At 39.7% G+C, this 24,368-nt stretch overlaps 1 long non-coding RNA gene across 1 annotated transcript in view; it reads right to left on the reverse strand.

Annotated features, from left to right (window-relative positions):
• Positions 1-2,586: 2,586 nt before the first annotated feature.
• Positions 2,587-24,368, reverse strand: part of LOC310917914 — a 495,908-nt gene continuing 474,126 nt past the window's right edge. Inside the window, exon 2 of the long non-coding RNA XR_014591522.1 lies at positions 2,587-2,714. This is a non-coding gene — a long non-coding RNA (uncharacterized lncRNA). The remainder of the gene's footprint in view (positions 2,715-24,368) is intronic.

Raw genomic sequence — 24,368 nt, forward strand, 5'->3', positions numbered from 1 at the left:
CTCCACTTCCCTACAGAAAACCCCTTCCAATCCCATAGCAACAGCAAAGACCTCCCTGCTTCCTAATAACAGCCCTCCCATAGGCACTAGTCAAAGACAAAGCTGCTCTGTTAAGTTACATTTACTAAGAGAATCATTGAATGGCTGCTGTTAAAGCAAATGACATTGCCCACATTATCACTGAATATGTAAAATCATCTGGAAAATTTCCAGAACTGATTCTTTTGAGTTATAAGAAAATTCTGAAGTTGGAATGCCACAGATCCCAGAGCAGGAGTGCAGGAAGTTACTCCTGGAAGAGAGTATGAGTGGTACCAAAAATAGTTGACAAGCTGTCATTACAGCCAGCGATGCTCTCCATCTAAAAGTAGGAATAGAAAAGCATAAATGGAGTGAGACACTGCCTTGTTTTCCTTTCACCTCAGCCAGGTGAATGCAAGGGAACTGCCAAGTGCGCTCTCTTGATGGGCACAGGAACACATTCCTTCTCTCTCACAGTCTCTGCTGATGTTTCCACTGGTGCAGTGAAGCCCTTTATTCTCTGTCCCAAGTTCTTACTGTCAAGCCAAACTGAGCAATGAATGGGGATCCAGCTCAGCTGAGAGTAGTATTTGATTTAATATCCCTGTAACACTGTGAACACAAAAATGCACTATAGAAGTGCTAAGTCTTGTTAAGCTTGGCAATAGTGAATGTAGGGTGACAAGTTCCCTAGAGCTGACAGGATGGCTCAGCAGACCCCAGTGCAGACACAACCAGGCACTGCAGAAGGGTAGAAAGCAAAGGGAATAGGACTCCTCATAAATCCAGAAAGCCCATCCTTACAGCTTTCATCTGAGCACGGGAGGCTCAGCTTTGATTATTTATATGCAGAGAGCAGCTTGCAAGAGATGAGAGAGAGTGAGGAAGGGAGAAGGCTAATTGTGTACCAGGTATGAGGGTATTTGTAACCCTCTTCCTCACCATTACCCAACTTCCAGGTGAGTCTCCTGACAACTGCCTTTCCTGTGTGAGTCTCCTTCTCTCCAAACAGAGATCTCTGCTTTGGGGAAATGTCACTGCCATTGACACATTTCCTGGATCGTTTGGCTTTCAGCACACATTTAAAGAAATGGGATTTTACATTTTAAAGCTTTACCATAGAGAAATGGCAGGCAGAAGTCGGGGAGGCAGATTTCTGTGTCAGGGGCTGCCCTCTGAAGTCAGGGAGCTGCTCTGACGGGGCACAAGGGCTGGGCTGGCCCCTGGGGCAGTGCGTCACCACAACTCTGCTCATTTATTTCTGTTCCTACCAAGCCAAGTGAACAAAATGTAGCCTGAATAAAGCCAGCCAGGGGCTTCTTGTTGATTGCAGTAGGGACCAAGTAAAACTCTGTGCTTAACTTCAGTCCATTTGAATAACCAAGTCACCTTTTTCTTTCATCTACTGGAGAAAGGCTGTGTGGATTCTGAATGTATGCACATACGCTGATGCTACAGAAACAGCCTCATTCAACTCTAGAGCTCAACAAAAGCCTGGATACCTGGTAATCTGCCCCTTTGTGAGGCAGTGCTTCTCATCTCACACAGGAGAGGAGAGACAGCATGGAAAGCTGAAAGGACAGCACTTTATCCCTTTGTTTGAAAATCTTCAATAGATGGCATCTTCTTAAAAAATAAAATACTAAATGAGTTCTATTCAAATGCAGCAGGAAAGGAAATGGTGCCTAGTCCAGGCTGGGCACAGTGACCTGCCCTAGTTTGTCACTTGAACAAAGGCATAAAAGCAAATGATAAATTTCCATTTTGTTACACAATATTTCATTAGGGAGCTAATTAAACAAGCTCCACTCAAAGACAGCATATAAACAATATTACACTGGAAGGGGAGCATTTCTCAGAAGATATTAGCTGATGGCACTAACATAAATGATTTAATTTTTTTTGCTTTTCTCAACAGTTAGGAACAAAAAGCTTTTTTTCCCATTACCTCATCCCAAGTAGTTTTGCAAATCAAGCCTGTGTTCGCATTCATGCTGTCATTGATAATGGATCTTGTGTCAAATAAGAAGAGAGTAAAGGACCTGATAATAAGTGCAATTATAAAACATCAAAAATGGTAGATCAAAGTGGATTTCCTTTATTCCACTGTGTACAGTCACTTCAGAGCTTTTCAGTGTTCCTGTCATGCAGTCCTGACAGGATGTATTAATTTTCTCCATTATCCTAGCAACAAGTATGGCACACTTCAGAAAGCAGCTGACAAATGCAGCTCCTCATTATTACTCTGTCTTACTTTTATTCATTTTGTTTATAAAAACACTTTTAAAATCCCCTTCTCCTGAGATCCTCAGGCATGATAATAGCCATCAAACGGCTGATAACCTTGTGATAAACAAAATTCAGGGACAAAGTCTCAAGCCTTTCAAGTACTGACACTCTCCAAAAAAAGACTGAAGTTTACAACCTCCTAAAATTTCAGTTCCACTGAGCTTGTGTTAGACAAGCTTGAAAACTTTACCTAAATACTGGTGTTTTAATTCATCTTGGAAGACCATCAAATTTCTGCACAGTTACTAAATTCTGGATGGGAATTTATGGCATAGATTGGCAATTTAACATACAAATTGCCTCTGGGAAAAAAAAAAAACAAAAAAAAAAAAAAAAAACAAAAAAAAAAAAAAAAACAAAAAAAAAAAAAAACCACAAAAAACCACACAACACCAAAAAAAATGCTCAGGAGTTTAAGCAAACTAGCACAGCTTCATCCTTCCTGCCTCATCCCCACGAGTACCATGACTCAACCCCTGGTGTGGCTGCTCAGGTTTATCACTTCAACTGACAGAAGCTTCTGAAATGAAACGTGCATGACAAGAAAATAGTTCTACAGCAGTCTCCCACAGGAAGGAATTAGGAGAGAGGCTCTGAGCTGGTGGGCTCCTCAATAAACTCTGTTTATGCTTCCCCACGTTCAGGCTTGCAGGCATGTTTGCTTTTGAGCTGATCACAAAATGCTGCAGCTGCTATTGCCAATATACAGAGGAACATGGACTCCAACACTGAGAAAGCAAAACAGGAATCAAGGAAATTGCACAATACAAACAAGTGCACACGAAATTAAGTCCTGAAGCAATATATTGTCATATAAAATTGTACATCCTTGCTGAAGCCACTAAACCATGACAATTTGCACTAAGTGAGAAGATAATATTCACACAAACCCCTGAACATGATAATATCTGACATGCAGAATTTCATAGGATAAAATCTACTCAAAGCATGCTTGCTGATATGAAGTACCATATTCAAAAAGTACACAATGCTAATCTGAATTCAGAGTATACTTGACTGGTATTGATTCTCATGACTAGTCTGAAAAATAAATCTAAATTCATTAATTCAATTGACTGTGACATGGCCATACACAGTTGGAAACAAACTGAGGAGCTCCACCATGCTGCCATCACAAAGAGTATCCGTCTTAAATATTGGTCTAAAAGCGGATGCAGCAGTTTCAGATCCTATCATAGGAATATTATGGCAATGATGTGTGCAAGTGATTTACATCTTCATTATTTCCAGGCTGCAGGAATTGCTACTGCAAGTACTTTGCAGAGTCATTTGCTAACAGTTAAGCAAGTTATGATTAATGCAATTTGAGTAGAATACATATTGGACAGATAGATTATAGCCCCGCTGACACTGTATGTACAATAATTAGTGCTGTGACAACAGCTAATTATTTATAATTCTAAAGCTTAAGGATTTTAGCCATAAATATTGTGGTTGAAGTTAATAATAGATCAGTTCTTTCCATCGCCAAAACAAGGTGACAGAAATTATGCATTAAATAAATGAACAATTTCTCATCAATATTTAAATCAAATGGAATGCCAATCAATAACATCCCTAGACATTCAGAGCACTGCTGCAAAGCATTACTGCCAAAATTAGTACATAAAGCACCCACAGTTCATCCCACTTGCTGTGCTATGCAACACAATGAAACTTATTAAAGGACAATTGAAAACATAAAAACTATCTCCTTAAAATTCAAGGGATCGAAGAGATCAGTATGAAACACTGCTCCAGCCGTATGAACGACCTGTGCAAGAAGTGGAGTGAATAAACAGATTCTCAGATAGAATCTAAAGGGATTAATTCATTGATTTCAATATTGCTACTCTAGAAGGGCAGATCCAAACTGCCCAGCCTGCAGTCAGCAGCAGGACCCGACTGCCCTGCTAATGGCCAAAGTATCCAATGTTGTTCTGAATTTTGTGTTCCTTCTCTATACAGAATGAACAGAAACACCTGAGAATTCAGTATCAGAATGCCAAGGAAACTGCGAGGAGTTCACTCAAGAATGAGCACATGGTCTTTTTCAGAGTGGAAGTTCTGACTTCTAAATATTCCAGCAAGTTTGAAACTTTGGGAAAAGAAATTTGAAAGACCTTAAGGTGATGTGGTTGGGTTGGGGGAAGGAAAAAATGTGTTTTGCTGCCACATTAAGATGATGCAGAACTCACAGCAATCCCTGATGGGCAATGAAGGGCCTATTCCAATATCCATGGCACTTTTCAGTTACCTATGCCCAGGTATCATTTGGGAGGGGAGAACAGCCCTGAAGTGGTTGCTGCAAGCATTAGTACCTGCTTTTCCTACCCCTGCAAAAGGCATGAATCAATGAGCAGTGGATCTGTCACAAACAAGAGCTCCTGGCAGCAGCAGAGCACAGCAGCAGCAGGCAGAGGTGGGGCTGAGCTGCTGCCAACCTGCGTGGTCACATCCAAACAGGACAATGGTCAAATCCACCATCCCAGTCATCAGCACCATACAGGGATGCAAACGCTATTTATGACTGAATTATGTACAGAAGTAATGACTAAAGCTCCAAAAACCAAGGTACAGCTCTAAATTATGAGATTTTCTTAATCCCTTTTATCCATTTCCCTGCGAGTGCCTTTAGGCCCAATGGAAGTAATTTCATGCTTTGCCATGACTGAGGAACACTCTTTGACTTGAAACAAAAGCTGAAATCCTCCCATCACCCTGTCAATGCTGCCTCCCAACGTGCTCTCAGGGAAGCAGGCAAAGCTCAGTTTGCAAAACCTTGGGTGTGCTCATTGTTCTCTGGGATTGGAGCAGCATACTGATTTTCTTTCAGCTCTTCCAATTTTCCAGCATTACAGAACATTAATAATTGATGTTTCATTGATTTGATTATTTTCTTTAGAAAGCTGGCCAGCACCTCCACAGCTCAGAGATGCAGAACGCTCTCAGAGGCATTCACATTTATCAGTATTTCTCTGACTCACTCAATATCAGTTTATTAGCCTTAATTTGTACCTTTGTGGTTAACATCAAGGAAGTTGCTTTTTGATTGACTCTGAAGAAACAATCCTTAAAAACAGAAACTGAAACAAAAGCTTTCCCAGCAGAACAATTTTCAAAACTTAATGATACTTGAACAAACTTCTTGGTTTCAATGACTTGGGTAGCAACTGCTCAGTGCAACAAAGAAACCATTTCTAATAGAAGACTCATATCCCCAGCTCCTTTAAGTGCTTTTGGTATCAGATTAAATATTAATACAAAACAAACTGTGCTGTTCTACTCTTTTTTTGCATTACTATTCTGTGAGGGATCACACGATGGAGCAGATATAAGACATATGTCAATATGAAATGTTCTCAGCTTTTCTTTAAAGTCAATGGATCAATTTCCACAAACAGAAAGGTGCTCATCTTCCAGCACTTGAGCTTTGCTTCAACATCTGCATCTCATCCTGAGATGAAAGAACTGGTCAGAAATGCACTGAGGTTGAATTACACTGAGAACAGAAGAACCTACAGTCAGACAACTTCCCCGTTAGTTTACAAAGGGATCTGACAAGACAGAAGAAGTAGTCCTAATTTCTAGGTACAATGAAAAAGGGAGAAAACAGTACAAAAGATTCACATTTTACTTGTTATTATATTCCTGCCACAAACATGTATAAATGCAAGTATCACTACACATACCTTATTCTGGTTTCTTTAGAATTCACCATATTTTGTCTCACAGGCAGAGAATGATGAAGAACCAACTTTTTGTTTTTTTCCCCCCCAGATACTTAAAACATGCTCCCAAAAGCACACACTTGAAGAAGCAGCAATATTTCCTGTCACAGGTGGAAGGTGAGACGTGAAACTCTCAGTCCCAACTATTGCTGGGTGAGGAAGAGTAGGGAAGAGCCTTGTGGCAGGGGAAGGGGATTATCAAAGAACTCACTTCTACCAGGGACTCCAAGATCACTGCAGAAAGCACAGGCTTCTGTGGAAATGTAGTCCAGATACAAATTTTAGGTCCGTAATTAGGACATAATTAATATTAGATTACCTTGAGCTCAAATGGAAGCATGCAGAAGTAGTCTGTAACCAATACCAGCAACAGCTACACATGAAAACCAAGGATTTCATTAACACATTTGGGCAGTACAACCAGAAAGACAGAAATTATGACTGGTGATCACAGGAAAACATGTAACTGTACCCAAGTACCAGAATTTACAAGGTAAAAAGGAGGGTTTGTGCACCAGGTATTGCACACTGACAGGACATCCCAGCAAAAAGTGTCATTCCTGAATAAATCTAGTCAAGTTTTGGTTGGAAATCTCAAACTGGCTGATCAGATTTACCATTCTTCTAAAATTTATCCCCACAGGCACCACTGATTCCTGGTGCATTCCCGTTCACACATCTCCAGCAGCAGCTGAGAGCACCCCAGCTTCCCTAGGCTCTGTACACTTTGAGGTAGACCTTATATCCTTTAGATGTGTAATAAAATAGAGAATTAAGTAATTAACTGAGCCAAGTCCCTCTGTCTGCATTATCATCCAGAGTCTCTTCTCTTCACACATCCAACCTGTGGGTGCAAATGTCAGCTTGGAGCCCTACTGTCATCAGGGCTGAAAGTGAGAACAGATGCCTGAAAAATGAAGCAAAAGCAGGAAACCACAAAAAAGTATGGGTGACAAACAGCGTTCCTGCAGATTTTATTGTCTCTTTTTAAACCATAATTGGCCCTAATTGCACTACTTAAATGTTAATGCTCAACACCTGGCCTCGGCTGGATAGAAAGAGGCTAACAATGTTTTCCTCTCACCTCACTGACAAGGAATTAAAATACAGCCTTACAAAGCTGGGCTTGCCAAGTATAGGGCAACAATAATAAGGACAATGTGCAAACAATCTCATTTAGCCACAAAAATTAAACATGTGCAAAGCTACTGAACGTTCATTGTGAATTATTAACGAATTAGACTGAAAATAAGTCCAAAACACACAGATACAGGAGAAAAAATAATATCAAAAGGTAAAGCTTGATTAAAGAATTTGTCTTTTGACTTAAACTAGGAAATGACACTCCTCCACATTAAAACAAACAAACAAACAAACAAAAAACCCCAAGCAAACAAAAAACAAAACAAAAAAACCCACCCCAAAACAAGAAAACAAAAAACCCAAAAAAACCCACAAACAAACAAACAAAAGAAAAAAAACAAAACAAACCAAACAACCAAAAAAACCCCACAAAACACCACCACACACAAAACCCCAACAAACAAAAGAGAAAGACTCAGTTACCTTGTGGACAAGATAAAAAAAAATTCCAGCTGTTCTAGCTGGATGGGTGATCAGTTGTATTTCCTTCCCATCCATCCACCAAGGAAAAAAAAACAACTTTATGAGAGTTCAGGAAGAAAAATCTACACCTGCAGCAGAATGTAAGAGGCATTCCCTAAAGGTGTGTTTTTCCCACTATATTTTAGGTTTGGGGGGAAAACATTTAATGTGAGATGAGAGGCTTTTTTAAATATAATATTTAATTGACATAGAAAAAAATAGTTGTTTGTGGAAAATCAATAGAGAAAGATAAATCTGGAAATAAATAGTGATTTAAGCACTCAAGAGTGTGAAACAGAATGACAAAACACTCATTACAGTTAAGGCTGACATTCTATAACAAATGACTTTGTAACTCACATCTGACAACACCAGATTTTATAGGAGAGAATTCATTTATAGGGACAATCAGGTAAAGATTTAGTATTTGAACTTAGTTTCTCACTTTTTGTCAATTTAAGTTATGGCTCTCTTATTTATTTGTATTTTAAAAATCACAACTCATTTTGAAGAATTCTTTTGGTGAAAGCTAAAATTGTATTGTACCTCTGGTTACTAAAATATTGATTTGTAACACAGACCAGCAAACACAAGTGAAGTATTTTCTGGTTTAACTTCTTTCCCAAAGGAAACCAGAGCTTGCAATGGTCCTTCCATCGAGTTAAATTCGACAACTGGAAAAGTACAATTTTAATACTGAAGCAAGTTTTGAACAAACTGGTTTGAACCTATCAGTTTTCCTTCGCTGTGAAGAAAATACTTTATTAGAAATTCTCTTCATCTCCTTCCTCTCCACAAACAACAGAACTTGCTGGCAGTTGTTTTATACCCTGAAGCACCTCTACTTATTTTCCCAAGTGATTATCTGACAGAGGAAGTCAGTTCCTTTTCTTTAAATCTGATGGCAATTTTTTTCTCCTTGTTAATTAAAATAGATTTACATTTGGAAAAGAAAATAATGGCCTTTGCCTTTTTTATATGAGAATCTTCTAATATCATAAAGGAAATGCAACTCAACTGAAAACATCAAATATGTGTCCTCAACTCTGCAAGAACTGATGGAATAAGGAAAAAAATCCTACACAGGAAGAGTTAATAGATAAATGCATATCCTGTAATATTAAAAATAAAAAATCCTAAACACAGGTTCTTGCTTTGGCTTTTTGGAAGATTATGATTCTGGAAGTCCAGATTTTGAAGAAAACAATATTCAATTAATAACACCACAGTGATTTAACTCTGCTTGTTGTCATCCCCAAGCCCACCACTTCCTGTGAAATCTTTAATATATTATGTTGGCATTTAGAAATAAGGGCTACCAACCAGTAAACAACCAGTCCACCCATTATTCTGTCATCCAAGTCACGCTGCATGGCTGAGGTTTTTCCATTCTGAAGACCCAAACTTCCCTACTGTGATGTGTTAGTCATTGATGTTTTTACAGTTGTACCTTTAATTACCCTTTCTCTCACTTCAGAGATTCAGGAAATAAAGCTTGCTTCAGTAAATATCACGAGAAATCCTTGTCTGACATTTCACCCTGACTTTCAAATTCATTATGCATTCTTTTTCAATCTTGTTTATTAAAAAGAACTGAGGTAACTTTGTTATTGCTGGGATTTGCTTTGCCATAGCCCAACACCTCTGAGGGAGCTGTGTGTTGTGCAGGACACACACGGAGGGGAGATGCTTTCAGGTTTCTGCAGAGAATGATTTGCGTTTGGGAGCTGTCATGCTCTGAGGAGGTGAGGGAAGGGCTGGCAGGGCTCCAGGCACATCTGGAGAACTTGTCCCAGCTCTCCTCCCTCCCACTCCTGCTCCAGGGACCACAGAGGAAATGCTTCACACTCTCCTCTCCCCGAATTTAAAAAATAAAATTGAAGCAAAACCATAGAACTCAGCTGGCATTTGGTTTTTCAACCCCAGACTGAGTTCACAAAAAAAGGCAAGAAAAGAAAGTGAATTTAATTGAGTGATGGAGTGTGGAATACAGGCTGACTGCATTGGAACCATAAAGAACTGCTCAGGGCAGCTGTACATTCCTCTCCTGCTGTCTCTGCTGTCCCATTCCCAATGCAAACATGTAAGGAAACAGGAGGACCTATCCTGGAAGACTTTGCTCCCAGCAGGACAGTTACTAAAGTCAACCCCAGCTCTGAGTAGGAGCTGTGAAGACAGAGACTCTTGTGGAGAAATGGTTTCAGAAAGAAAGTATTTCAAAACCAGAAGACTTCTTTTTATTTAATCATCTCACTATGTATTTTTGTCATTCTGGGCAAACAGCCAGGAAGGGGAAGAAAAAAAATCTCCTGCAATCCATGAAACAAGAGAACACATGAAAATCACAATGTTATGATTCAGCCACCTTTTCTACCTTCCACAAACGCAATATATTGCAGTTTGAATTTGAAATAGGCTCCATTTCCTGCCAAATTCCTTAAAGAAAGGATGAACTTTGCAGACATGGTGAAAGGTGCCTCAGGGGGTGTCCAGCTGATGCTCCCTGAGCTCTGCTCTGCTCTAGGCACCCTCACTGTCCACTCTTGCTTCTGACAGGAAACCTGCATATTATGAGCACTTCAGTCCCCGATTAACCATTTCACTGCAGAACTGTGCTAAAGCCAAATGGAGCTCATGCACTCTCTATTGCAGCAAGACATCCTTGTGTCCTGACCTGGCAGCCATTTGGAAAGATGCTCTGTGAGAACCAAATTAATAATGTGTTTGTCTTGTTTCGGCAGCATTTTTAAATACTCTTGTGGATGTTGAGGCAGGTGTCAGCTCAGGGGAACTGCTGCCTCAAAGTTCAAAGTGATCTGAGGAGGAGACCCTCAGGAGGAACAGCACAATGAACACTTCCTGCAATACATCTCTTAGGAAGTATTTCAGCAGCCTGAAAAGCAGAGGAGAAAAGTATAAACTGAAAGGATTTCGAGGCCACCACAAAGCTGTTAGCTCAGAGAGCTGTGAAGGATGGAAGGGAAGCGCCACATCTGCTAAATCTGAGTTTCATATTCTAGAGGAACACAGAGATGTCAAGAGCCCACACTCTGGTCTGTGTTCAGAAACTACATCCCTCTTGAGGAAAAGTGTCAGGAAACAGTTTAAAAGCACAGATGAACAAAATGTAGGTGTGAAATAGGAGAATCTCTCTTAGCTTAATGTGTGGTAGAGGGAGTGAGTAGATTTAGGGCTGTTAGAAGGCTCTAGACAGAAATACAAAGAGGAGATATTTCCTTTCTCAAGGCATGGAGATGGAGAAAGGAAAAAACAAACAAGGGGAGAACAAATTTCTGCACAGTCTCGCTTTTCAGGAGGAAATGTGGGGATGAGTCTCTTGCACCACTGGGGCCACAGCTGTATGCCAGGCACTATAAACAACTGAACCCCAGCTAAGCCTTTAGAACTACACTAAAATCTGCAGAGGCAAAATTATCTGTTCCTTACAGCATCAGTTTGTAGCTTTTAGTAACCACAAAACACAGAGAATGTGGAATTTTCACTTTCTCAGAGCATAACTCAACCAGTAAAACCAAAGATCAAGGAAGTTTTCTCCATTTTTCTGGTCACTAAGTGGCAGCACACGCTTCATTTCATAAATAATTCAAGGTAATAGGATGTATTAACTTTAAAGTAATTATTAGTAACAATAGGGCTTTCTATAGGAAGCACAACCAGCAGCACAAATACTTGTACTCTTGGGAATAATTACATTTACATTCATTAAATGCATATTTTTCAAGGATATCAATGTAGATCAGCATGGGTTAGGGCACAGCATTTCTTGCAATTTACATATGATGCTGCATGGAAAAATGATTTTGGCTCAATCAGAGTTTCAGAAAGGATGAGACATGCTGCAACAGAACTACACATCAACCCAGACATATTAGCAATAGAAATTACCAGTCAGACTTTTGCATTCATTTATATGCTACCACTCTTGTTAGTGCTCCTAAATAAAGCTGATTCCACCAGGAAGGAATTTTTTTGTTTCCCCCCAAGTGTCAGGACAGTTTCCCTGGAATGCTGCACTTCTCAAACCATCAAATATGCATCAGAACAAATGAGAGCAATCCAAAGGAAGGGTTCACACTCCCTGCTAGACTGTGTGTGTCATCCACAGCCATCAATAAAGCACAACTCCTCAGTAAACTCTGGCTGATGTTTCATTCAGAAGCCAGGCAATAGCGAGCAGGATTTGTCTCAACTCTGCAGCAGGGCAGGTGAATTATTCGGTATTCAACCACGCTGAGTGTTTGTGAATGTGTTTAGGCTGCTGGAATATTGCAAGAATGATACACTAATGTAAAACACTGCAATATGACTTTTCACTGGCTATTTTTTAAACTGAAATTATAGCACGATAACCACTACACAGCTGAAAATGGGGAAACAACCATCAGATAACCTGTAAATTAAAAAACCCTCAGGCCACATGTCACACCCTTCACTGAGCTGAGATCTGCACATGTGCACACATATATTTTTAATGCTGTCAATCAATTATTATGTCCTGTGTGCAGAAATTACATTAACCAGTGTATGGATTTACAAATCAAGACTACGACAAGGTAGGGATTTCAGTACTTGTAGCAATGTGATGAAGCAAATTCTGCTCCCATAGAAGTGGGTTTATAGAGCATGGCTGCAACCTTCTCATTCATAAAATGTATGGATTAGTCACCATGTAAATGATAGCAATAATTAAATTAACTTAGTCACGTGTATTTACACATAATGAGTGCCTTTGCCACGAGCTATTATTAGCACTTATAAGTTAATTCATAATGAGATAGCAGAATTATGTCTGATAATGCCAGAAAAGTGCTTGAATTTTAGAACTTTCAGAGCACAAAACCGCATTCTGTTCCTATTCTGGCAACTGGCTCAGTGAATGTCAAACCATGCAGCCCTTCCTCAGGTAAAACTCCCAGTTCAAACAAATGTTTTCGCCCAAGGAAACAAGTCAGAAGCCAAATAAAAGCACTGCTCCTTTTTAAAACCAAACCAATTGTGACAGGGCTTTGCCACCAGTGCTGAGCTGCCTGAGCTCTGGGATGCCCTGGAATTGCCAGCTCACAGAACTCTGCTCTGCTCAGCTCTCTGCAGTCACATCGATTCCCTCTGCCTGCAAAACAAAACCAGACTGACACAGAACTTGGATTCTGGACCTTATTAAACAAAATTCCAGGCCAAGGGTCAGTGTTTTCTGTGCCCTGATGTTGCTAGGGCAGTCATGAAGTGTAATGCTCCATTTGAGATAATAAAATGCCTGTGGTACATTCCTCTGCCTCACTAATGCAGCAGTGGCAAAAGAGGAGTAGCATACAACTGCAGTAGATAATGAAAGGGAAGGCAGCCTTTTCAACACATCAAATGCATTTGTAAATGTATTAAAAAACACTGATCTATTGCAGTAAAGTTAATATACTGTTTTATATTCAAATAGAAGTCCAATTTTTCTGGCTTTCAAAGAACACTGGCAGCATCTGATTTACATTTGTTTCAAAGCAATTTAACTTTTTTCAGAGGTCTCAAAATAGTCCCATTCTAGCCCATGGATAAGAAAATCACTGTTAGTTCTACTCCAAAGAAACAGGCTGCAAGGTTTAGACAAGCAGAATTCTCCTCACAATAGTTTTTAGTTAAGGATTGCCTCAAATCAGGTGCAGGGTCTCGCACTTGATCCTGTCAAATTTCTTGAGGTTTGTGCAGATTCACCTCTCCAGGTCCCTGTGGACGGGATCCCTTCCCTCCATCATCCCCCACAGCTCGGTGTCACCTGCTGAGGGTGCCCTGACCCCACTGCTCCCCTCACTGCTCCCATTTCTGACCCCAGGAATGGCACCCACTCCTCACTGGCCTTCCCCCTGGGCACTGAGATGTTGACCACAACTCTTTAAATCCAACCATCCACCCAGGTGCTCCTTCTGTCAAAGCCATGGCTGTCCAGTTCAGAGACGAGGGTGTCACGAGAGCACCGGCAATGTTTGCACAGTTCTGCACCGGCAGATGATTCCTCCCCCAGCCACCACCAGCACTGTAACCCTGTCACCAAAGGCCACCAGACTGGCCAGGCAGGATTTGCCCTCAGTGAAGCGATGTTGGCTTTCACCAGGCACATCCTTATTTCTCCCGTGTCTTGGCTCAGTTTACAGGACTTGCTCCCTGATCTTGCCCAGCATCAAAGGAACACTGACCAGGCTGCATTTTCCCAGGTCTTACTCCAATTTCCACATCCAGCGTTTGACAAGACATACAGACAATGCTCAAGACACACACCACATCCCCAGTTCAAAAATCTCCAGGGCAAGCATTCAGCAAAGGCTGCTTGTAACAGAGAAGATGAAATATAATTACAGCTGAGATCCACTGCACTGACAGAGACTCTACGGATCAGCCACTCAAAATGCAAAGTGGATTAATTAGCAGTGTCCACCCTACTCAAAAGCCCCAGGAACCAAAAAATTAGATCTGGACCCATCAAAACACTACTAACCAAGTGCCTCCAGCTGAGGCAGAAAAGCCAATGCACTGGAATAGATGAAAAACTTTAAAAGAAACTGACCCTGCTACACCTGGAATCTGAAGTGCAAACTAGAGAGGAGATAAAGAAGCGGTGATTAACACCTTGTCAAGGGAGGGCAGCAATGCAGCAGGATAATAAAGGGAAGATTCTCATTTAATCTTGGCACAGTTTGATTAGATGTAGATTTCTTTAATGTCTTTGCAGAAATCTTTAATAAACACTTGCCTGTTTGGGTTACCATAGATAAATATCTTGACCTGTATTCTACCAAAAATCCCCTTTATTTAATGACTAACTGATGATTGCACAAACCCTTCTGTGATGTGTAGGCATTATTATTTTACAAATGGATCCCACCAGCTCGTTCCCAGATGTATCATCTTCAGATTCAATAAGCTTCCTGCATAAACAAGAAATTGAATGGCCTTTGTCCTTATTAGCTAATAGAAAATTAATTTTTTAGTGTTAATTTTTGGGCTTGGGCCAGTTGCCAAATGTTATGGGCAGCTGCTACATCTATAGACAATACACACAAGTCAGAGATGGAAAGATCTATTGGGTTATTTCCTTTGAGTGCAAACTGATGAAGAACAGCAATCAATAATGACATGCTGGTCATGTCCTCTATAGTATATACTCCAATGTGTTGGCTGGTTTTAAACAACTGCAGCCACAAAACCTCCATCACTTCATTTTCTGCTTCATACTACTCTAGAACAGACAAGCTGGGAGAATTTAATAGTCAGTAGAAACATAACAGCTTTAGAGAAGCACAGAAAGAACCAATGTACCCATCCAGTGTGATCACCTCCAGTCAGAAGAAGTTTCCAGCCACTGACTCTCAGAGCACAAGGGCTCCGGGCACTAAGGACTCACAGTCCCTTGGCAAAGTATTCCCATGTTAAATGATGACACTGTTGAGAATCTGTCTCTGATTTCATGTTTGCCAGCCCCAGGTCCTGCCCCAGCAGTGCTGTGTCTGTGTGTCCCAGCAGAGCTCTGCCAGGATCCCCTGGGACAGGAGAGAGCCACAGAGCTCCTCCCTCCCTGCATCCACAATTGCTTCAATTACCTGAGCAACAACCTGCACTATCTCTTCAGATCCAGGCCTTTTAAAGAATCCTTTCCTTGAATAATAAGTCCCAAAGACACGACTGCATTTTGCACTACTCTGAGATTCCCTGTTTTTATCCAGCCCTGGTGTTGAAATGCTGGGAAGGGACTCATCTGAGAAGTCCTAATGACAGCTGCAATATTTCATAGTTCCTTGACAAGACACACGTACACAGGCAGCCCAAAGTGGCATTTGACTGGTTGGCTCCATTTATTTCATTTACTGGCCCTTGAGGCCTCTTCCAGCATTACTGCTTTCCAAAGTAGCCCCTATTAAATATTTTATATTTGGTTACTATCCCCCACATTGAATTTCATTCAATTTGTTGTGGATCCTTCTGGATCTTTGAAATGTTTGGTATTGATGTGTGTGCCAGGGATGATGTCTGAATGTCTGCAGTTTAACTATCAGATAAGAATCACATTTCTGACACACTTCATGCCAATTTCTAATAAATTATATTTATGTCCCTGAACCTGTGTCATGCTATCATCCTCACATTTCAGATATTAAAAGCCCAACCAGCTAAATTTTAATACTGTAACAAACACTTACATTTGTTATAATTTCAAAATTGAAAATACTATATTTAAGTATATTTAGTAATTAATTAATGTTTCAAAACAGTCAATAAAGGCAGAAAATATCCCTTTTAATGGTCTGTTTCACTACCCTATTTCACTTTCCTGGTTCAATTACTAGTACTTCTAACTCACAAAATCCTATGTGGGAAACACACTTCTTCCTTTGACTAAGCTGGTATTTCAGCTTTACCAGTCCATGATACTGAGGATTCAAGCTTCAGAATGTTACCAGTGAAGGACTTTACTGACACCATCACCAAAATATCTTGGTGTTCTCCAAGGACATGAGGAGTGTTGAAGACAGGCAAGCAAGCAGAGAACATTCCAGCAGGAAGGATGGAAAGGTTCTGCCATGGATTCTTTGGCTGCTCTGTTTAACACCTGAGCTACACAACTACAGCCCAGAGAGTGCTCAGTTTCAGTTTTCATTTCTCTTCCATGGGCATGTAAAACTCCAAATCCCACCATCACATACTGAAAGGGCAGCACCAAGAGGGACAGCGGAGCAGGAGAGCACGGGTGCGGTTTTGGGACACAGAAAACACAAGTTTTCTTGTGTTTTCTGTGTCACAAAACATTATCATGGAAACATGGCCTGAGCTGGCAAATCCAAGGGCCAAACATCTCCACTCTGGACTGCCCTCCCTATTTCCCAGCTGCCTATGGGGCTGTTCCACATTCTAAATCCTAAATTTCCTCTCTGGGAAGCTACACCTGAGCTCTGGCAGTCTCCAGAGCCCGGATCCATCCACAAGAACTGTTTGTTTTCATGACTGCACAAAGCTGAGCTTTGGAAGAAAATAATCTGAAACCATCTGAAGATGGCACCTCACTGCCATTTCTTACCAGAAGCTTCTTGCCATAAGAGTGGCCACAATTCAGAATCTCAGGAGCTCTGACTGAGCCCAAGAAAGAAACTTGACTGAAACCGCAGGATCTGACTTGGCTTTCTGCAGAACCTGAAGAGGCATGTGGGGTTTTTCTTTTTCCCAAACAGAAGGTAGTTAATAATTCCATCTAAACTGTTATAGAAGCAATGAATGAACAAATAATTCTACACAGATTAAAGCAAAAAACTCAGTTGCTTTAGACTCTACTTATTATGGTCTTTATTTAACATTAATAAGCACTGTTTGAGCTGCAAAGCAATTGCAAATAAATGTGTTTATTTTATTGCAGGTACAGCTGTGGTATTGTTTTTGCCATTATTTGCCTCTGAGCAATGTGTAAGACAGCTAGAAGAAAGCTCAAAAAATTCCACTGGAGCTGGCTGGTGAAGTGCAGAAAATGCTTTCTATTTGATTTTATATTAAAAAGAAATTGGGTATCACAAGTCTAAAATGGTGATGCCAGAAAGATATTTTGAGAGATATCGCAGCAGAGTGCCTTTAGAGAAAAGTTGTCAACAAAAATGAGTGACTGAAATAATGTGGAGTACTTCAGACATGTACAAGAGGTACCAAGGATCAGAAATGAATTATTACACTCTAAAATGATCCAATAAAAATCGAACTGTAGTGCAGTAAGCAGAAAATGTATTGGAAAAGAGATAGGTTATAAAAAGAAAAAGGAGCTTTCAAATACTGAAGGCTATTAGCTACTACTGAAAAATCTGGATTCAGGAGATTACACTTCTAAAAAAACATGCACACAACCAAACGTAGCTGAATTTGCTGTTCAATAGGTAGTGAACTATAAAAATTAAAAAGATAGATTGGAGACAGAATTACAGGCTAAAATAAAAATAATCAATGCAACCATCAATAGGAGTTTTGAAATGAAAACTGTACTGGCTGAACACACAACCACACAGGCTTCAGGAAGAATGACTCAATTATATTTTTCCCCACAGGCAAAGAGATAAAAGATGGTTGTAGACACACTGAGCACATCACAGCAAAGCATTTGGGCAGTGTCCCTGGTTGCAGAGGAAGAACTGCAATTCTCAGTGGTGAATAATTAGAGAAGAAGAACATTTGGGCTGCGACGCCTTTGGCAGAGCCGCCCTGGCCCCTGCACTGTGCCCACCTTCACAAATGCTCAGCAGCAATGCTGCCCACAAACACACACAAAATCCTTTATCCAAGCAATGGACAAGACTGGAACAACTTCTCAGCTGGGAGAGAGAATGGCTGAGGATTTCTGCAAAAGGCACAAAATGTGAAGTCTAATTTCTAGCCATATACACTTCCTTATAAATATATATCACTCTCATCTTCCTTATAAAAGGAAATTATGTAATATTCTGGGAAACTTTCTGGCCTCAATGAAAATTTACAAGTACATAAAAATAAATTGGGAGCTCTTCCCTTTGCCAGTAGCATTGCTGCTTTACAGCAAGAAGTTCCACCCCCATCTGTGATCAGCAGCATAACCCAAACCTTTCCATGGTAATCAAAAGGTGCAAGCATCCACAAGTTGTTCTGTCACGAAGAAAATAACTGAGAAGTCTCCAGTGCTGAGCTGTAAATCCTGCGTTGCTCATCAGGTCCCACTGACAGTGCACAGCTTGCCAGCAGCTCAACAATTCAAGGAGATCCAAGTAATATTCAATTCAAGCAAATTACATCAGACACTTTCTGACTCTGTAATCGGAGGTATGTTTATACCAAATTATGCAGAAAAATGTAAATTCCAAGCATGCATTATGACCCTTACCAGAATAAAACACTTGCTCTAGAAGACCTTAGTGTGACTGGGCAATAACAAAGTTTGCTGTCTCAAAACACTGTTTGGAGAGAAATTAATCAAACAGGATGTTCTCAAACCCAAAGCACCACTTGACACTGATGCTGAACAAAGCAATGAGAAGGGCAGACAAGTCTGAACAGCACTTACTGTGACTTTGGTACATACAAAAGGTATGTACCAATTCCTAATATACATTTATTCAGAAATAATTGTAGGTAGGTAGAGAAAGCTTAAAAGCTACATTGAAAGATGAGAGTAAAACCCTTGCAATTAAAGGGGAGGGAGGAGTGCTATGAACCATAATTCTATGAACCATAATTAATACAACACAGTCTAGAAATACCCTTCACTTTTGTCCATTTTCTACCTGCTTTTGAGATATTTTAACCAAGTTTCCAGCACTAGAGCTGCACAACCCTAACCTGTCCTAAGCCACCCTCCCCTGCAGGCATTTCCCCCCACTCAGGTACCTTTTAGGAGATATGGTTTCATGGAATCAGAGCCCATCCTCAGCTCCCTTTCTGGATCACCCAGGGCACAGGCAGATGGTAATTTCCTTGGTGACTGTGTGGTGCCTCAGGGGCTGCTCTGGATCCCTGGAGGTGTCCCAGGCCAGGCTGGACACTGGGGCTTGGAGGGAGAGTGGAAGGTGTCACCCTGATTTTTCAGCCCTCTGATGTTTTCATTCTTGGACTGGAGCTTTCTCACCAATTGTAAGGAAAACAAAAAGTGATGTTTGGTAAATAATACATTCCTTTCCGGGGGAAGTACAGCAAATTGATGGACTTCTCAGTTGACCACTGGAGGCAGGGAGGTGTTCCTCTCATTCCCCCAATCCCTGATCAAATTCCAAACCCTATTTAAACCCCAAACCAAAATAAACTTCCTCCTTTTCCTTCTGGTCTCACCACCTGAGGGGTGACTGTGGTTCTTTCGTGTCCTCTGGCAACAGAGAGGTGCCCCTGTCATGGCAGGGGGGACACTGGGTGAGCTTTAAGGTCACCTCCCTGCCAAACCATTCTGGGATGTGGCAGCTGCAAAGCATTTTACTGTGGGGATGAAAAAAAGCTCCAGTTCTCTTTGTATTTAAAACCATTCTGGCTGACAGGATAAGGAGCCAGATGAGAGTAACTTGATCTCATTTATTCAGCAGCCTTAACTGTAATCTTCCATCATCAGAGTTCACAGGTTTTCCCTTAGCCTTATTTTTCACTAATGATATTCAACTTTCAGCTTGAAGCAGAACATCCAAAACTCTGATGAAAAAAAGGTTCCAACTGGTAGTAACAACATTTTAAGACATATAAGGAAAATTGATTGTACTTCAAAATAACTGTGAAACTAAATAATTCCAAAGGACGTATATATAAAATATGATTATATGTTGTTTCTGTAGATCAGACTGCTGATCTTCTAAAACATTTTAAAATTTAACCAAAAGAGATGAGAAACAAGAAATACTGTAAACTGAATAAAACATCAGGCTAGACATGCTGACTGTTTAGAATGGAACTGTTCCCAGCAACACACTTGTCCAGAGATGTCCTCCTGTAGAACTCACAGTAAGAGAAAAAGTCTTTTGTTAAGGGTTTGCCTGGTCTCACAAAGATTGTGAAATGATAAGTCAGACAATCCTCACCCTCCTGCACTGCAGCACCCTGACAGAAAGCAGACACTCCTCTGTCTATCCCATCTCAGTTTTCCCCCCTGGGGCAGCCTGAATAAACTGAGGTTCCAAGAATTGCAGAATCACTGCAACATATTTTTGTACTGTGAAATATTTCTGGAGATAATTTTCCTGTGTGTTCATAGCCAGAATACTGAGAAAGTAAAAAGGATTTAAATGAAAGAAAGAGATAATTTATATTGCTGCTGCCTCCTTGAGGCACATCCACCATACTTGCTGTATCACCCAGGGGAGGAAAGCCAACAGATTTTTTTCTAAGCTCTAATGCCAATTTACTGATTTCTGGAATAAAAATGAGACCTCAATCTTCTCAAGCTTCCCTTCCTCCCCTACTCTGCCACCATGAAAGGAAAAAAATCTGCAAGGATAAAAACATTACATGACCTTGTGCAAATGCACTGATAGTTTTTACTATGCTGTGGGCAAAGGTCATTTGGATTCTGGAATATAGAAAGTATTTCTCTTACATTCTAAACATTGTTTCATTCTCTTTAATGTAACATACTAAATACTGACATTTGTCTTTAAATTAGTGTTCATTGTGTTTAAAAGAGAACCACAAAAAAGGGAATGCTTTAATACCGAGTACTGATTATAATAGACCACATGAAAATTGTAAAGATTAAAATAGCAGACGTGCAGATGCAATGCCCCTGTTAGTCAGAAAAAGTAATTAAGATGGTAATTTTAAAAGGCACAATTTCCCCCACAATACTGACAAAAGAGTCATTAGCTGAATTTCCATACATAAACAATTTCACAAATGGCTGAAATATTGAGGGCACAAGCTCAGGGCTGGCCTGATACTGCAGCTGAGGTGATGTTGCAGCACTTACAGAACCATCTCACACTCATCCAAAGCCATTCTGAGAACTTCCACGCTGCCTTTGAGACAGTAACATTTTCACAGGAACCACTCTGAGGTCAATGGGAGCCTCTCACACTCTGCACAGCTCCAGCAGAGCCCTCAGGATGTCAGGAATATGCCAATATCCCCCCAAAAGGCTCTGCTGTGTCACTGCAGGGACTCACAGCTCCTTAGAAACAACAGCAGAAACAACCAATACCATCTAAACACTGAAATACCAAAAAAACTCCACAACAAAAGCAACAGAGATCTTTAATTAAGGGAAGGTAAGTGGCCCTTTTCTGTCAAATATCTGAAAGTATCATAAATCAAACATCTGACAAGTTATAGTTAACTACAGAAGTTGAAGGAATTTCACCACGGGGGCTTTTGCATTTTATTGATGAGGTTGCCTTAATCTAGTAGTGCTTTAAATTATCTGATAGGCTAGAGTGTTCAAACAGAATTCAATCCACACCACAACAAAAAGGCAAAATAAAGCATGCAAGGAACAAAGAGAAAAATATTCAGTGACACAGAGGGAATGGGATTAAGACCAATATTTACCTTTATATTTTCAAGGCTACTTACACATATTTAACCTAATGGGTCTACTTGCAAATTAGTAATTCAATTTCCTAATTGCACCACTGTAAATAGAGAGTGACAGGACAGGAGCTAATGGATATACTTCAGTCATCATTATTAGAAACACAATCCTGCACACAGGGGCAGCCACATGCCCACTCCTCAGAGCAGGTATTGTTATTGTAATGTAGCTGTCGGTAATAATTTCCTGGAGAAATGAGAAAGCCAGAGATCAGCTTAATGCCTGACTTGTTTACAAAATAACAGTAAATAACAGCAACATCAATTGCAATGCTGTCACTTTCTTACATTAAACACACGACTTTTATGAAGAGCCAGATTCAAGCCTGATTTAAACAGGTGTGAATTCACAGTAGATCTATTGACACACACCATAAATTAAGTCAGAGCCTTGTCCTTAGCAAAATCCTCCCCATGTCTGCAGAACTACAGCACTCAGAAAGCTTTGCTTGTCACACAGCATCAGCCACTGCAGTATTTCCTTTACTAATTATCTTTGTCCCTTTAACAAATACTGAATGTGAAGTGCAAAGAATGAAGGTGACTTGTCCAAAACTCACCCAACTGCCCAGCAATCAAAATGAAAAATCATCAGAGATTTAAGGACAGTCAAAAGTTCTGTTAAATGCATCGCTGCTCCCAGGCTATAAAACAAATACTTAGATGAATTACACAAGAATAATCTTACATGTTTCTAGCTCATTAAACTTGGCTTTGATCTGTAACCTACTAAATTCTCTACTACATCTACTTATTAACATATGGCTAATATTATTACCCCATCTTTGCAGTCTACTGTTTAAAATGTTTTTATTATTAGAACTATTGTTTCAAATAGAGTCTGAACCCATGAATCAGATTCAATCCCTTCAGCCACCATCTAAAACCCAACATCTTGGGAAAACACAAAGAGGCCCAAAGAAAAGCTCCCAGTGCAACAAACTCTTCAGAGAGGATGAGACCCAGAGAAGCAGGAAGCTGAAGACAGGCACAGTGAAAATGGGGTGGCATCTCAAAATGAACTGATTCCAGCAACACAATAAAATGTGATGGCTCAGATTGCTTAATCCTCAAAGGAATATTTAATTAGAAACAAGCCGTGCACTAGAATCTCTTTTTTAACCTCACGCAGATAATATAATGTTTTTGAGCCTATATTGGACATTATCATTGGTACTGGCAGACATCCAGGTGAAATTATGTAATTATGAGCTTCATATTTGATAAATGCAAACATGTAAGCATAGAAATGATTTTATAAACCTCTTTAAGTTATATTAACCTTATGACTACAGAGGCACTAAAACATGTCGTTGTCAACAATGAAGTGTCAATATTTAATAACATCTAGACCTGCCATAACATGCAGCTATTAAACACAGAAATTAAAATATCAGCTAAGACTGTTGATCTTAAGCATGATAAATTTGTTTACTTACTATACTTTGTAAGGAATCAGAGTAGCTTTTAATCAATTTTAATGCAGAGATAAAAAATACTAATTTCCCACATTACCTAATTAAATACACATTTTTCCTTTTGGTGACACACTAAACCATAAGAAAAGCAAATGAGTAAAAAAATCCTGAATGAGAAGGGATATTTAGAAAACACACACACACAAAAACCAAACCTTTGTGACCCACAAGCCCATTCTCCATATGGAGAGAAATACAGAACTGAGATACAACAAAGACCTGCCCTACTGATGAAGAGATGTCTTCAGGTGTAGCATAAGATGAGAGGAAACCAGAATTTAGGACTCCAGGTTGTCTTTCTCAAGTAAGAAATGCTCTTTCTTAAAGCTACGCCCAGAAGCCACAGGAACAACTATATGCAAAATGTGATGTAAATGTACACATCTAGATTTATTTTAGATCCTAATTCATAGGCCACCAAATTCAAAGGATAAACATCTTGCGACAAAAAAAGGAAAAAGGTGGGAAAGTCATTGGTCTCTAGAGAAATGATGTTTTAACAAAATTGCTGTTTCATTTTTTTTGGTCTTATTTTCTAAGACAAAAACTATGAATATAATACAGCAAACAATCCCTTCACCTAACATACAGTACAGGGATCTAGGAAGGAAGGGGAGGGGAAAAAAAAGGAAGGGGGGAAAAAAACGAAAGAGAAAAAAACAAAAGGGAAAAAAAAGGAAGGAAAAAAAAGGAAGGAAAAAAAAGGAAAGAAAAAAAAGGAAGGAAAAAAAAGGAAGGAAAAAAAAGGAAGGAAAAAAAAGGAAGGAAAAAAAAGGAAGGAAAAAAGGAAGAAAAAAAAGGAAGAAAAAAAAAGGAAGAAAAAAAAAGAAAGAAAAAAAAAGAAAGAAAAAAAAAGAAAGAAAAAAAGAAAGAAAAAAAAAGAAAGAAAAAGAAGGAAGAAAAAAAAGGAAGGAAAAAAAAAGAAAGAAAAAGAAGGAAGGAAAAAAAGGAAGGAAAAAAAGGAAGGAAAAAAAAGGAAGGAAAAAAAGGAAGGAAAAAAAGGAAGAAAAAAAGGAAGAAAAAAAAGGAAGAAAAAAAAGGAAGAAAAAAAAGGAAGAAAAAAAAGAAAGAAAAAAAAAGGAAGAAAAAAAAGAAAGAAAAAGAAGGAAGGAAAAAAAGGAAGGAAAAAAAAAGAAGGAAAAAAAGGAAGAAAAAAAAGGAAGAAAAAAAGGAAGAAAAA

Source organism: Zosterops lateralis (assembly GCF_965231275.1).
Source record: "Zosterops lateralis genome assembly, chromosome: 21".
NCBI classification, from domain to species: domain Eukaryota; kingdom Metazoa; phylum Chordata; class Aves; order Passeriformes; family Zosteropidae; genus Zosterops; species Zosterops lateralis.